This window comes from Lampetra planeri, chromosome 56, assembly GCF_965212315.1.
Source record: "Lampetra planeri chromosome 56, kcLamPlan1.2.h2, whole genome shotgun sequence".
In the NCBI taxonomy this organism is placed as follows: Eukaryota; Metazoa; Chordata; class Hyperoartia; order Petromyzontiformes; family Petromyzontidae; genus Lampetra; species Lampetra planeri.
This window is the reverse complement of record NC_136162.1, coordinates 3,092,841-3,106,910: the sequence shown is the minus strand read 5'-3', so window position 1 is coordinate 3,106,910 and position 14,070 is coordinate 3,092,841. Positions and strand designations below refer to the sequence as shown.

The 14,070-nt window shown below is 48.4% G+C and overlaps 1 long non-coding RNA gene across 1 annotated transcript; it reads left to right on the top strand.

Moving 5' to 3' along the window:
- The first annotated feature begins 410 nt into the window (after window positions 1-410).
- LOC144735677 (uncharacterized) lies at window positions 411-2,864 on the top strand. The gene is made up of 2 exons (XR_013588672.1): window positions 411-1,182; window positions 2,338-2,864. It is a non-coding gene; the product is annotated as an uncharacterized LOC144735677 (long non-coding RNA).
- Window positions 2,865-14,070: the final 11,206 nt, after the last annotated feature.

The following is a 14,070-nucleotide window of genomic DNA, read 5'->3' as shown; positions in this document are numbered from 1 at the left end:
CACCAAATCCGGAGCCGGTGCTGCTCTATTTTATTTCCCTCTCCCTTCCGCCAAGACACTTCGCGCATTTATATTCTCCGTGCACTCGCAAACACCCTTAACAGCCACCCGGCACAATACATCACGTACCTTTGACATTGATACCCCAGGTATTCTTTGAAGCTCGAACCAACACCACCAACCAACCAACCACCACATTTAATGCTTTTTTTTTCCGCCTTACGGCACAAACAATATGCTGCGCCGGGTCACGATGTCCTCCTCCCTCTTCCTTTAATGGGGCGTTCTGGGTACTGATGACCCGTGCTGCTGCTGCTGTACGCACAGTGAAGAGCACCGAATGTTCGCTGCTTTTACTCCCGCGCTCTCTAAACGCCACGCATGTTTGATAGCGGCCTCTCAAAGGCTGCTAACGACGGAGTTTAAAAATGGGCAATTGCTCTCTCTCGCTCGCTCGTTCTCTCTGCGTGTGTAGTGGGGCGGCTGGTGGAGTGGGAAGAGTTCGGGGTGGGGGGGGGCAGTTTCCTCCTTCACTGGCTGGCGGTGGTGGTGGCGGTGGCGGCGTGGATGGTTTGTAGCTTGGTCTCAGGCGTCGCGGTGTTAGGCTGCGGGGTGGTTCAGTCGGTGGGTGTAGGGGCTCGCAATAAGGGCTCCGAGTATGTATGCATGTACGCTGAGCTTCTTTCGCACCGTACGTAGCCAACGGCTATAATCTGAGGTGCGGAGTTGAAGGGTCCCGACAGAATCGTCTGCCATCTCACGAGGGCGGGCTTTGTAAACACTGAAGGGGGATTGGGGTGCGCCCGAAGAAGAAATTAATAACTGCAATGCACAACATCCCAAGAGGCAGTCATAGATGTGGCAAGATTAGAAAAAAATGTGTGACGGATGGGGGATGGAGTGAGATGAGAGATGCAGGCACCAGTGGAGATTAGGGCACGTTATGTTAATCGTAGTGTTATGTTAATTACGATTTGCATATAAGCTGATATTTGACGCACCCACGTGTTTCCTCTTGAGCTGATTGAGGCCCTTACGTGTGCTTTTGCTTGGGTTTGCCTTGTGCCCAGTGCTGCCACCGAGGCTGTTCCACAGACCCACACGGCAATGTCAGGGAACCGTCGAGATCTCGGGGGTTTCATCTGGGCAGCCACCCGTGATGAAACCAGCTTCTCGAGCGAAGTGAGTTGATGGTTTTACCCGGGTCACACGCACACACACACACACATGTTCACACTTAAACTGCCTTCATTTTTCGATTTAAAGCTTTCGTGACTGCAGGGATTCATCTTCTTGGTTTTTTTCTGTAAAGTCACGTAGAAAGGAAAAAAAAACATAATAAAATACAATTCTCACGACGTTTCGGCCACAACGCAAGCAGCCGTCCTCAGGTGAAGAACAGGTCTGTCGGGCTGACAGACATGTTCTTCACCTGAGGACGGCTTTATGGGTAAAATATACGTATTCTTAGGTTTTTTTTCGGTAAAGTCACGTAGGTAAAACATTAAAATTAATAAAAGTAAAATAAAATAAAAATCACGACGTTTCAGAGGCAACACAAGCTTCCGTCTTCAGGTGGAACCGTCACAGCCACGACAGCTCTATCAAGTAAATGAGAGATTGCAGGAGCTACCACTCCGTTTATATAATGGTTGGAGAGGGGGGGGGAAGCGGCAAGTACAGCACACTTTTTATTCATATGGTAAGGTGAGGCTTAAGAGGGTGAGCCTTTGTTATGGAGAGGTACGGTTTGTGACTCAACCTGTGACAAGGAGAAAACAACTGAACATGGTAAACCTGTAATAGTTGTCTGTCAAATAAGATTGGCCAAATAAGTGTAGTTAAATCTTTTTTGCATGGTTAATCACATCTTTCCAATGATTACTCAGTTTGTAACCATCATCACGGTTGAAATTATGTCTGTGTTTGTATATTTGTATGGCTTCGTGTACAAACCTTTGATGGTAGCCAGGAGGTTTGCAGAGAACCTTCAAAAGCTTCAAATCTAAAATATACGTGCATTGTTCTATCTGAATGTGAATAAACGATTGTTGTAGGCCATGGTACGTCTTGAACACTCGAGCGCACGTCAGCAGCAGCAGCAGCACGCCACGTGACTCTTTGTCGTTCGCAAGATCCTCCCAAATGTCGATCTTCTTCTTAGTCGTCCGGCGGCCGATCTTGACGTAGAGCAACAATTATAATTGCACATTGAAGGCGGTTGAGCCGGACGATCGCGTGCGGAGTAGCAGAGCGGCGCATCGACGCCTTCTTCGTATTTGCGAATCGGTCATTGAGTCCACGTCCTATGTTTCGCGGTCGTTTCCGGGTGACCAGATGCTTCGCGGAAGATCGGAGCCCAGGGGGGGCCTTCTGTCGACGGTGCGCTGCTCAAGAGATTCGTTGGCAAGCAGTGGGTTTTTCGTGCGATCATCTTTCCAGGGGGCACACTTTTGCCAAGTTTGCGCCGGCTGCGGTTGTGGATGGCAGTTGCCACGTAGCATGATTTACAATGACGGCACACCTGGCTGATCATCGGTGATAGAAAACACACGATACCTGTAATCATTGGGGGTGGCCAGGTGGCTACGGCAGCACTGACTGGAGCTGTATCCTTGCCAGAGCACTGAGGCGCCACTGCTGAAGACCCTGGGTACAAACTCCAGGCTCCCATCAGACCCTATTCTGATGTGTAACATTCTACACCGCATCAGCACAACGACTCCATTCACGCCTGCTGCTGTATATTTGGAGTTTGCGGTGTCTCTCTCTCCCCGTGGTCGCGTGGATTTTTCTCCGGGTCCTCCGGTTTTCCCCTCCACATTTAGAATATTTGGCTGCAATAAATTTCCACGTGATGATAAGCCGCATCGTTGAGCTGTCATTTATGATAGCCAGGTCGTTTATGAAAAAGAGCTACACAGCTCAGTGGGCCTTAGCTGGTAAAATAAAATAGTTTAATAGTTTAATAGAAACACTGCAGAGCTGCACCGTATTGTTTGTGTTCTTGACTAAAAGGTGACATCTGTGGACGTCTCTCAAAGTGCTCCACATTGATCCCGGAGGGCCGAGGAGCCGAGTCATTCACCGACCGGGTTTTGAACTGGCCACTTCCCCCAACTGTGAGTCAAGGAGCGGAATGCCACAGCCCGTTTCGATAAAGCACTTGTATTATGACTAAGAACGTGAGTGCGTGGTAAGCATGGACAACCCTTCCAACAAATGGGGCGATCAAGCTTGGCTGATGGTGATGATTGATGAGCTTTAATCAATGCCCGAACATCGCGAAGACACCGTTCTCAATGGGAATGCCAGCGTTTTTTTTACGATTCAGAGTGTGTATCTCATCCGACGGGGCTTTTCACGAAATAAACCGCATACCCGGAGGCTTGTGCAGCTCGTAGCTGCGGCCGAATCGTTGTCTGTACCAGGGAACGCAGGTCACGCGCAGGCAAAGGTTAACCAGTAGGCAGTTTTATTTACGGATGTTTAATTCATGGAGCTTCACTCGCAGACGCGCACGTGCATAGTCTGCTGCATGTTTAATGAAGTGGCTGGGAGCTGTGGAGAAATATTTACACGATAAATCTGAAATCCTGCCAATTTCACGGGTAAGAGGAGTTGCCCAAAAGTTTGCGGAAACATTCATCCTATTATCCGCATTCATACTCACGTGACCGCATGGATACAGCGGAGTTCATTTCTTGGTTGCACGAGGATAATACGATGCGTCAATAGTGCCCCCCCCAAAAAAAAATCAGCTACGAATGAGGAGCTTCACCGGATTCCCACCCCCTGCATTTGCACACTTCAGGAAAAATTCCTCGGTTATGCCGGACCCACTACAGCCAAACCCTCGCGGTTCAAGGTCCGAGCTCGCAAACCTTCCGATCACGAGCCACTCGCTCTCGAGCCGAGCCACCTGGTCCAGCGTTCAATGAGAAACCCTGTCTGGGTGATGACTCAGCCCATCACCCCCCCCCCCCCCTGGGCTCAATAACGTGAGCACCACTCTTGTCTGGAATTCGGCAGCTTTTTTTTTTCTCCTTTGGGATAGACTCAGCCCCACCATAGGAACGCGGAATTGCCACCACCGGCCCAGGGCTGCAAGGCGTCACGAGATGAGGAGTGCAAGGTGGAGGCGGCTGTGACCCCGTGCGCGCAATGGGGAAGGCTCCATAGACCGCGAGCGTGGCCCGCGTGAGCAGACCGTTCGTGAAGAATAATCGTCATGATAATGATTAACCCACAATAATTACCGGAGCTGAAATTTCGCTTTATGGGTTCCGGTATTTGTGGTGAGCAGCCGTGACGGCCTCGTCACCGCGATGAGATCCCTCGTGACCCCCCCCCCCCTCCAATGTTCATCCGTTGCTGTGAGCCATGGACGAGGGAAGACGCGTGGGGTACATTACAAGGAACGTGGAAGCCATAGCGGAGTCAACGCGCTTCGTCTGGCGGACCGTGAACGTTGACGCCTTCGCCGTCACTCTGTGTCCTGGCCGCGTGCTACACTGATCAGGTAGGAGGAGTACGAACCAGGTACGAATGACTCCCCACAGGCATCCTGCCCTCTCGCCCTGACGAGGGTAACTAAACGGCGCGGTTGACATCCCGTTGGCACCACGGGCGGGTGATTAATTTTCACTTATCTTCTTGGTTCTTTCGGTAAAGTCACGTAGAAGGGAAGTAATAAAATAATAAAAATAAAACATAATAAAACAATTCTCACGACGTTTCGGCCACAACGCAAGCAGCCGTCCTCAGGCGAAGAATGAGACATTATCAAGCTAGGAGCTTATATAGGTGTAGCGAGGAGGAGCGCCTTAACAAAAGAATGTGCATATGAAGAGGAATTTAGCATACCAATGGGCAATGCGTAGGAGGTGGGCGGAGGGGTTTCAAAGTCCCATTATGCCCATGCATTATGCAGGATCAACAGCACCACGGGGGGGCGCAAGGAACAGCGTTAATAAAGGAAAGAAATGTTAATGATATGTAGCTGCATTTACCAAACAACCATGTAGAAAACCAAAGTAAAAAACTACATAAAAAACTAAAATATAAACTGATACTTACTATACTCTACAATAAGCTGAGTTACTAACAACAAATAATAAATTACAATTCTACGTCGTAAGAAGTATATAATATACTTCCATCTAAACTTTATTCTCTTAGCATATATAGTACTATATACTGCCATAGATAAACCCAACATTAAATTATATACTGTATTGCTGTAAACCACCCTATACTTTATACATTTTAATATAACACTATGTATTATTCAACTCACCCTAATGTGTATCGAAATGGTTTATTACGTCCTTCCAATGATTGCTAAGCCTGAATCCATCTTCTCGGTTAAAATTGTCTCTGTGTTTGTATATGTGGATCGCCTCATGAACGAATCTCTCATGATAGCCAGTTGGCTTGCAGAGAACCTCCGTCTTGGAGAAGTCAATGTCATGTGAGCCCACTGAGTTGTAACAGTGGTCTGCCACGGCTGAGGTGTTTGTCCTACCGTGTTTTAGATCAGCTTTATGTTCACGAATGCGGTCTGAGACGTGTCGTTTGGTTTCCCCAATGTAACTGCTACCACAGAGGCAACTTAGTTTGTAGACGCCAGGGTACTGTATGTCTGGAATCACATCTTTTACAGACGGTACCAGATCACGGATTTTATGTACTGTGTTGAATCGGACCTGGATCTTGTGTTTAATCAGGATTTTGGAGATCTTTTTTGTGACCCCAGCAATGTAGGGTAAGGTGATGGTCTTGAAAGGCTCCTCAACAGGATCCTTCTTGATGGTTGGAGTGATGGCTTTGCGGATTGTGTAGTCGGAGTAACCATTAGCTTTAAGAGCTTGGCGTACGTGTTTGAGTTCACTGGAAATGTGTTCATGGTCGGAGATGCATTGGGCTCTATGATATAGAGTCTTGATGAGGGAATTCTTCTGGGATGGATGGTGGTGGGAATCCGGTTTTAGATAAGCATCCGTGTGGGTGGCTTTCCTGTAGACAGAGTGGCTCATTGAACCATCAGGTCTCCTTTTGATTAGGACATCCAAAAAGGGTAGCTTGCCATCATTTTCGACTTCCATGGTGAATCTGATGGCTGGGTGTATGGAATTGATGTGGTCGAGAAATTGGTCTAGAGCAGGCCGGCCATGTGGCCAGATGACAAAAGTGTCGTCTACGTACCTCTTCCATAAGGTCGGGCGTAGAGTGGCAGTCTGGATGGCGTCCATCTCAAATTTCTCCATGAAGATGTTGGCTACAACCGGAGATAGGGGGGAGCCCATTGGGGTGCCCTCAATTTGCTTGTAGAAGGTTCCATTCCAGGTGAAGTATGTATTGGTTAAGCAGTGTCTCACCAGGGGGGGTACCCCAGCATTTAGTCTTTGATGAACCAAGTCTTCAATGATTGCGATGGTGTCAGGCACAGGCACCTTGGTGAACAAGGAAACCACATCAAAACTGACAAGCAGGTCGTCTGGGGACAGGGCAATCCCCTTGATTGTCGATACCAGGTCAGTAGAGTTTAGTACTGCAGAGGTGGTTTTTCCAGTGAAAGGCCATAGGATTTCGGACAAAAAACGAGCCAGTTTGTAAGTGGGGGAGTTGATAGTAGAGACAATGGGACGAAGAGGTGTATCTTCTTTATGTATCTTTAGCAAGCCGTACAATCTTGGTGGCCTGGCTGCAGAAGGTTTCAACGAGAACTGTTTGGTCTGATCAATTAATGCGGTTGAAGCAGAAATGATGTTGTTGGTTTTGGAGACGAGGCTGTTGGTGGGGTCTCTTTTTATTTTTGTATAGCTGCCATCGTTGAGTAGTTCTTGAATTTTGTTGTTGTATTCTATTTTGTCCATGATGACAGTGGCATTGCCTTTGTCGGCTGAGAGGATGACAATGTCATCCCTCTTTTTTAATTGAGCTAATTCAAAACGCTCATCTTTGCTGATGTTGCTAGCTGGCATCTTAGCGTTTTTGAGGGTTACAGAGATTTCAGATCTTGCTACGTCTGCAGCGATGTGACTCAAGCCCTTGAGAGCTACATCTACTCGAGCAATTATATCATTAACTGGTATGTGTCTAGGTGTGACTGCAAAGTTTAGTCCTTTAGCTAAAACGGATTTCAAACCTTCAGAAATAGGACTGTTACTGCGATTAATTACGACTTTGTTAACATCTAGCTTTTCAATGTGTGGGTCCGGTTTCTTGTTTGAGAGGCGGTTGAATTTGGAAATCAAGTTGTCCTTACATTTAGTCGACATAGCGGCAGCTGAAGAGGCAGTCATTTTTTCCACGTGTTCCCAATCCGATGTGGACATTGTTGCACTCAAAGATAAGTGTGATTTGTAGAGTGTCTTGTCTAACTGATCTAGTTCGGTGCGCGTAAGTCTGATTTTCTCTGAGATAAGAGCTAAGCTAGTTCTAGACAGAATTCGTTTCGCATTAGATGAAGTTACAGCAGCAGATGTTAGTGTAAATGCGTTTGGTATTACCTTAGAGTCGCGGCATCTCATCAGAAAGAGATTCGTTCATGAGGCGATCCACATATACAAACACAGAGACAATTTTAACCGAGAAGATGGATTCAGGCTTAGCAATCATTGGAAGGACGTAATAAACCATTTCGATACACATTAGGGTGAGTTGAATAATACATAGTGTTATATTAAAATGTATAAAGTATAGGGTGGTTTACAGCAATACAGTATATAATTTAATGTTGGGTTTATCTATGGCAGTATATAGTACTCTATATGCTAAGAGAATAAAGTTTAGATGGAAGTATATTATATACTTCTTACGACGTAGAATTGTAATTTATTATTTATTGTTAGTAACTCAGCTTATTGTAGAGTATAGTAAGTATCAGTTTATATTTTAGTTTTTTATGTAGTTTTTTACTTTGGTTTTCTACATGGTTGTTTGGTAAATGCAGCTACATATCATTAACATTCCTTTCCTTTATTAACGCTGTTCCTTGCGCCCCCCGTGGTGCTGTTGATCCTGCATAATGCATGGGCATAATGGGACTTTGAAACCCCTCCGCCCACCTCCTACGCATTGCCCATTGGTATGCTAAATTCCTCTTCATATGCACATTCTTTTGTTAAGGCGCTCCTCCTCGCTACACCTATATAAGCTCCTAGCTTGATAATGTCTCATTCTTCGCCTGAGGACGGCTGCTTGCGTTGTGGCCGAAACGTCGTGAGAATTGTTTTATTATGTTTTATTTTTATTATTTTATTACTTCCCTTCTACGTGACTTTACCGAAAGAACCAAGAAGATGTCTCCCTGCAGTCACGAAAGCTTTAAATCGAAATTTTCACTTAGCAGCCGCCTGCCGGTGGAGCCGCCGCTCTCTCGACGCCGGCCACAATTTTGGTTTCGCGGCGAGGGGTGGTGGTGGTGGTGATTTTGCGAAACCCCAGCCCCGGGCGAAGAGCGGGCAGCGAGCGAGTGAGGCGCGGTGGCGCGAGTCGGAGATGGGTTCAGCGCTATCCTCTGCCCGCGTCCTCTTCTTTGAACGCTGGGGGGGGAGGGCTGGGGGGGGGCAGGAAAAGCCCCTCTTTACCGGCGTGAACGGCACCCTCCTGTTCACCTTCTCACGACCACCACCACCACGTGACGTTTTTTTGTGTCGTTGCGCGCGGCGCGTCGAGCGCCACGTGGCTTTTTTTTCATTGTGTTTGGTAATTATTTGTCGCTGGTGACTTTGTTTCGTATCGAAATCGGCTCCAGTGCTGTTGCTGCTGCTGGCAGCAATGAAAGTGGTTTAAAAGTCTCTGCAGCCGCGTCGGGGCGGGGGGGGTTATCTCCACGTGGCACAGGGGAGCGGTGGCGCAGCAGTTAGCGCTACGCTGCGTTACGAACCCAGCGTCCAGCGATCCGGGTTCGAATCCCGCTCACGGCCAACACCGGTGACGATTGTCTGAACCGGTCCTGGGCCTCCCCGAGGTCGATGCAGACTCAAATGAGTACCTGGTGCGGTGTGTAGTAAACATCACCACGAGGGAGACAAAGGCGGCCGGGCGTGGTGTTGGCCACCCACCCCCTCGTGTGCCGTGCCGGCCTTCATATGTGCTTCTCGCTAACAGGACTTGCCCCTAGAGTCTGGGCAAGCTGCACGGGTGGGCTTTATTTTTGTTACCTCTGCGTCCACGCACAGGAGCCACGTGACCTGTTTGCGTCGAGGACTCGTTAACAGCGCTCAGGAGCCGTCCATAAATGACGTCACGCACCTGGGGGGGGGGGGTCAGACATTTGTGACGTCACATAAAAATGCGCAACTTTAAATAAATATAGACAACACGTTCTATTTAATTAATTAGACTTTTTAATAAATGTTTTCTCCTTCAACATCAGAGTGCAGCGCCACATTAAATACGGACTACAATGACAATAGTTTAAAGCGATTTGAAGCATGTTTCATTTTTTTTTGGGGGGGCAGAGCTTCGTGACGTCATATTTGAGGGGGGTCTGACTTTTTGTGACGCCGTGTGACGAAGGGGGGGGGAATAAAAAAATCGTCCAAAATCGCGTGACGTCATTTATGGACGGCCCCCATGCAAACATTGGAGCATGTCGTCGACCCATAGAAATACAGAGAGACACATAGAGATACTAAGAGACTCAGAGAGACACGTCGAAACTCATAGAGATACACAGGGACACATCGAAATATAAACATACACATAGAGATGTGTAGACCAACAGAGACTCATAGAGACCCAGAGAGACACATCTAAACTCACACAGATGTCGGGACCCACAGAGACAGATAGAGATACACAGAGGCACATAGAGATGTAGAGACCCGCAGAGACACATGTAGATACCGAGTGACACATTGAAACTCATAGAGATGTAGAGACCCACAGAGACACATGGAGATACACAGAGGCACATAGAGATGTAGAGACCCACAGAGACACATGGAGATACTGAGTAACACATCGAGATTCGCGTGTTTGTCTCTGGCCACTCTGGACTCGCAACGGCGATAAAAATAAAAACGAATTGCGATGTGAGGAAAGCGGAGAAGCCGGAGGAAAGCCACCCAGAACAGGGGGAGAGAACTTCACAGAGAACTCCACGCGCGAGAGGCACCCAAGCCGGCAATGAAACCCAGGGCCTTCTTGCTGTGAGAGACACGTGTCACCCACTGCGCTGCTGTGGCCCACTTTCATTCGCAAAAAAAATCGTAAGACTCACGAAAAATTATTCCTATTATACAGCTTCTATGCAGCAATTGCAGCGGCGGCGGCAGCAGCAGCAAGACACTGCGTTTTGACAGCTCGCCCTGGCTGGCATTACAAATCGATGTCCCCTCCCATCCCTCCCCTCCCTCCCGCACAGTCTTAAGCTCGTGTGCCGCTCGTCTCGACAGCCGCCAGGGCGCCCTGCCTCGGCTTCGTCTGTGCCCACGTAACGATGAACATCGCGTTCGTCGTTACGGGCTGCCTGGCGAGGTCGTGTTCTGTGGCTGCGGCAAAATCCGTTCCGGTCCGTGGAGATTTGTGGGGCCGTGGTGGGGGCGGGGGGTACACGCCACCCTGCCGCGCGCACCGCGCACTCACGCGCGCTCTCTCTCTCTCGGTCGGTCCAAATAATTTCAAATCAAGGGCCAAATAATTTGTTTACCGGGCTCATGTCACCACCACCGCCACCCCACGAGCGACGTCTAAGAGCTGCCCCACCACCACGATCACCCTGCCCAGTGCCGGAGTAAGCTAGTGTGGGGCCTGTCGCAAATGTTATAAAGGGGCCCTAAATAAAATAAATACATATTAAAACACAAATTTGTAACTAGCATAGTAAATTAATTGTATTTTTTCATTTGCTATACAGCCAGATAATACAACAAATCGCTAACCTTGAACACCCAGTCGTTCGTAAAAATTTAAGGCGGTATAGTACTATAGTAATAGAGCAAGTGCAGAATCACTGAACCGGAATTTATCGCTTGAAAGCATTTAGCGCGGGGCCCTTGAAAGTGTGGGGCCCGTAGTAGCTACTACATATGTAGCTGCTACATGTGTAGCTACTTGTGCTACTATAATAATCCGGCACGGACCGTACCCCACCAACACCTTCGGGTGTTTAGAAGAACCCCCACCACCCCCTCCCCCACATGTCGGCTTGGCCTCCCCCTCTCCCGGTTATTTTCTCAATTTTTGCATCGTTCATTTGTCCGAATCTGGCGGTATCAACTCGACGATCTGGGGGTCTCCCCCCACCCCACTCCGCCACCACCCCCTTTTCTCCCGCAACAGCACAAATTAAAAGTGGTTCGATAAAAGATAACGACAACAACAACAACAAACCCCTTTGTGCAAAAGAACCAACAACAAACTACGACTTAAAAGTTGGGAAGAAGACCAAATAGCAGCAAACGTGGCCGCGTGCCGGCATCGCGCGAGGCTTCCCAAAGCGATGTGGGAGTGCGCGCGTGCTGATAGTTGCTACGGAAGCATTAGGGGAGGAAAGATGTGAAACAAAAACTACATTTACAAACAGTCCCATGTATCGATCCGGTTTGGGGTGGTATAACCCTCCCCCACCCCACGTTTGATCAATTCGTCTGGGGTTTCATTGAAAGAAAAGTCCGCAATCGCAACACAACTCAATCAAACTTTATCTTTCGTTAAAGGCGCCTTTCATTGTGCGTTAACGATGTATCTCTCCATTACAAGCGATTAAAGTGATCGCTAGGTTCATCTGCGACCATGCATTTTGTGACATCAATTGAGGTGTGCCCCCGCCAGGCTAATAAAACAGGCACATTGTTCAGTGTTTTCGGTTCGTTTTAACTTTGGACGGGACTGGTTTATTATCGAAGTAGCACAAGTAGCTACACATGTAGTAGCTACTACATGTGTAGTAGCTACGGACCCGCACTTTCAAGGGCCCCGCGCTAAATTATTTCAGGCTATCAATTCCGGTTCAGTAATTCTGCACTCGCTCTATTACTATAGTACTATACCGCCTTCAACTTTTACGTACGACTGGGTGTTTAAGGTTAGCGATTTGTCGTATTACCTGGCTGTATAGCACGTGAAAAAATACAATTACTTTACTACGCAAGTAAAACATTTGTGTGTTGCAATATTTACGTGTTTTTATTTTTATTTCGGGCCCCTTTATAACAGACGCTACAGGCCCCGCGCGAGCTTCATCCGGCACTGGGTGTGAATGAGGCGTGGGCACCTCCACGTGGACTGCCTGTGGCCAAAGACACGGGGGACACGGACGAGGTGGCTCAGTCGCTCCGCTGGCCGCTGCTGTCTGTAGATCGCTCAGCGGCGAGGGACCGAAGCGGATGTGACGACGACGACGAGGAGGAGGGGAGTGGATGGCGAGCAAGAAAATCCTCCAGGTAGCCGGGGTCCCCTGCTCATATGCCCATTTCGTAAATGATTCTTAAAATGCATTTATAATATATGCCTAGTGGTTGTTGCTGCTGTGTCCTGTCCAGCACTTTGAGATCCTTGATGAAAAGCGCTCTTCTTTTTGGTTCTTTCGGTAAAGTCACGTAGAAGGGAAATGATAAAATAAAAAAAAATTAACATAATAAAATACAATTCTCACAACGTTTCGGCCACAATGCAAGCAGCCGTCCTCAGGTGAAGAACAGGGCTGTCGGAAAGACAGCGTCTGAATGAGACAGCCCTGTTCTTCACCTGAGGACGGCTGCTTGCGTTGTGGCCGAAATGTCGTGAGAATTGTATTTTATTATGTTACATTTTTATTATTTTATTATTTCCCTTCTACGTGACAATAACCGAAAGAGCCAAGTAGATGAATCCGTGCAGTCACGAAAGCTTCAAATCGAAAAGCGCTCTGTAAATGTGAAGTATTGGAAATGACGGCAGGAAACTCCTTGACGGGTAACACACTTCTTTTATTAAATCTTCGCTTATCTCGATACAACGTGTAGTCTCTATTCTTCCGCGTGCGGTCACCAGCCACCGGTACAACTCGTAACCTCTATTCTTCTTATAACACACCGTACTGAACTCGTGTAGACTCCAAGCCTCTGGCTACACACGCCTCACTCGTCTCGTGTAGACTCGCCTCGTGTAGACCCTATACCTCTGGCTACACACACATCACTCGTCTCGTGTAGACTCTTCTCGTGTAGACCCTATACCTCTGGCTACACACACATCACTCGTCTCGTGTAGACTCTTCTCGTGTAGACCCTATGCCTCTGGCTACACACACATCACTCGTCTCGTGTAGACTCTTCTTGCGTAGACTCGTCTCGTGTAGACCCTATGCCTCTGGCTACACCCATATCACTCGTCTCGTGTAGACTCTAGGCCCCGGCTACACACTCGGCATGCTGACACTGCATGCTCACACTACCCCCGCCTCTGGGTTACACAGAGTCCCGGTCCTCGCAGGACAGCGGGACTAGGTACCGCAGGGCCCTGGCTCTTCTTCCCGTCTTCAGTCTTCGCTGGTTACACTCTCCCCGTGCGCCTGTGCGCATCCCCTTATATAGTCGTTCCTCCCGGGAGACGGAGCGGATGCGGACCTCGATGCGAGCATCGCTTGTTAGTGAACCAATCACAACGCGTTATCTGTGCGATCCTTTTTCCCCAACGCGTGTTTCCACTCACCAACCAATCACGCCGCGCTGCCACTCGATCACTCCCACACCAGCACGTCACCGGCACCCAGCCAATCAACACCACACAACCCACGATCCCGCGCTGACCCCTGATCCCTCACCGTCAGCGCGCGTCACCACCCACACACCCAATCACAACGCGCTGGCAACCTGATCGCTACCCCAGCGCGTATCACCACTACATCACCCCCCCCCCCACATAGCTTGCAGCCGTCCCGGCTGCTAACCAACAACCTCCCACATCGTTAACACAACAAAAATCTCCCCCCCAGTGTGCCCCGTAACACAACAACAACACAACAGCAACCTATGTACAATTTGACAATAACCGCAAGAAAAGTTAACAATACCACACACAACACCTTATATATAAAAAACTATATACAGCCCGACGAACAACATAATAAAAGCG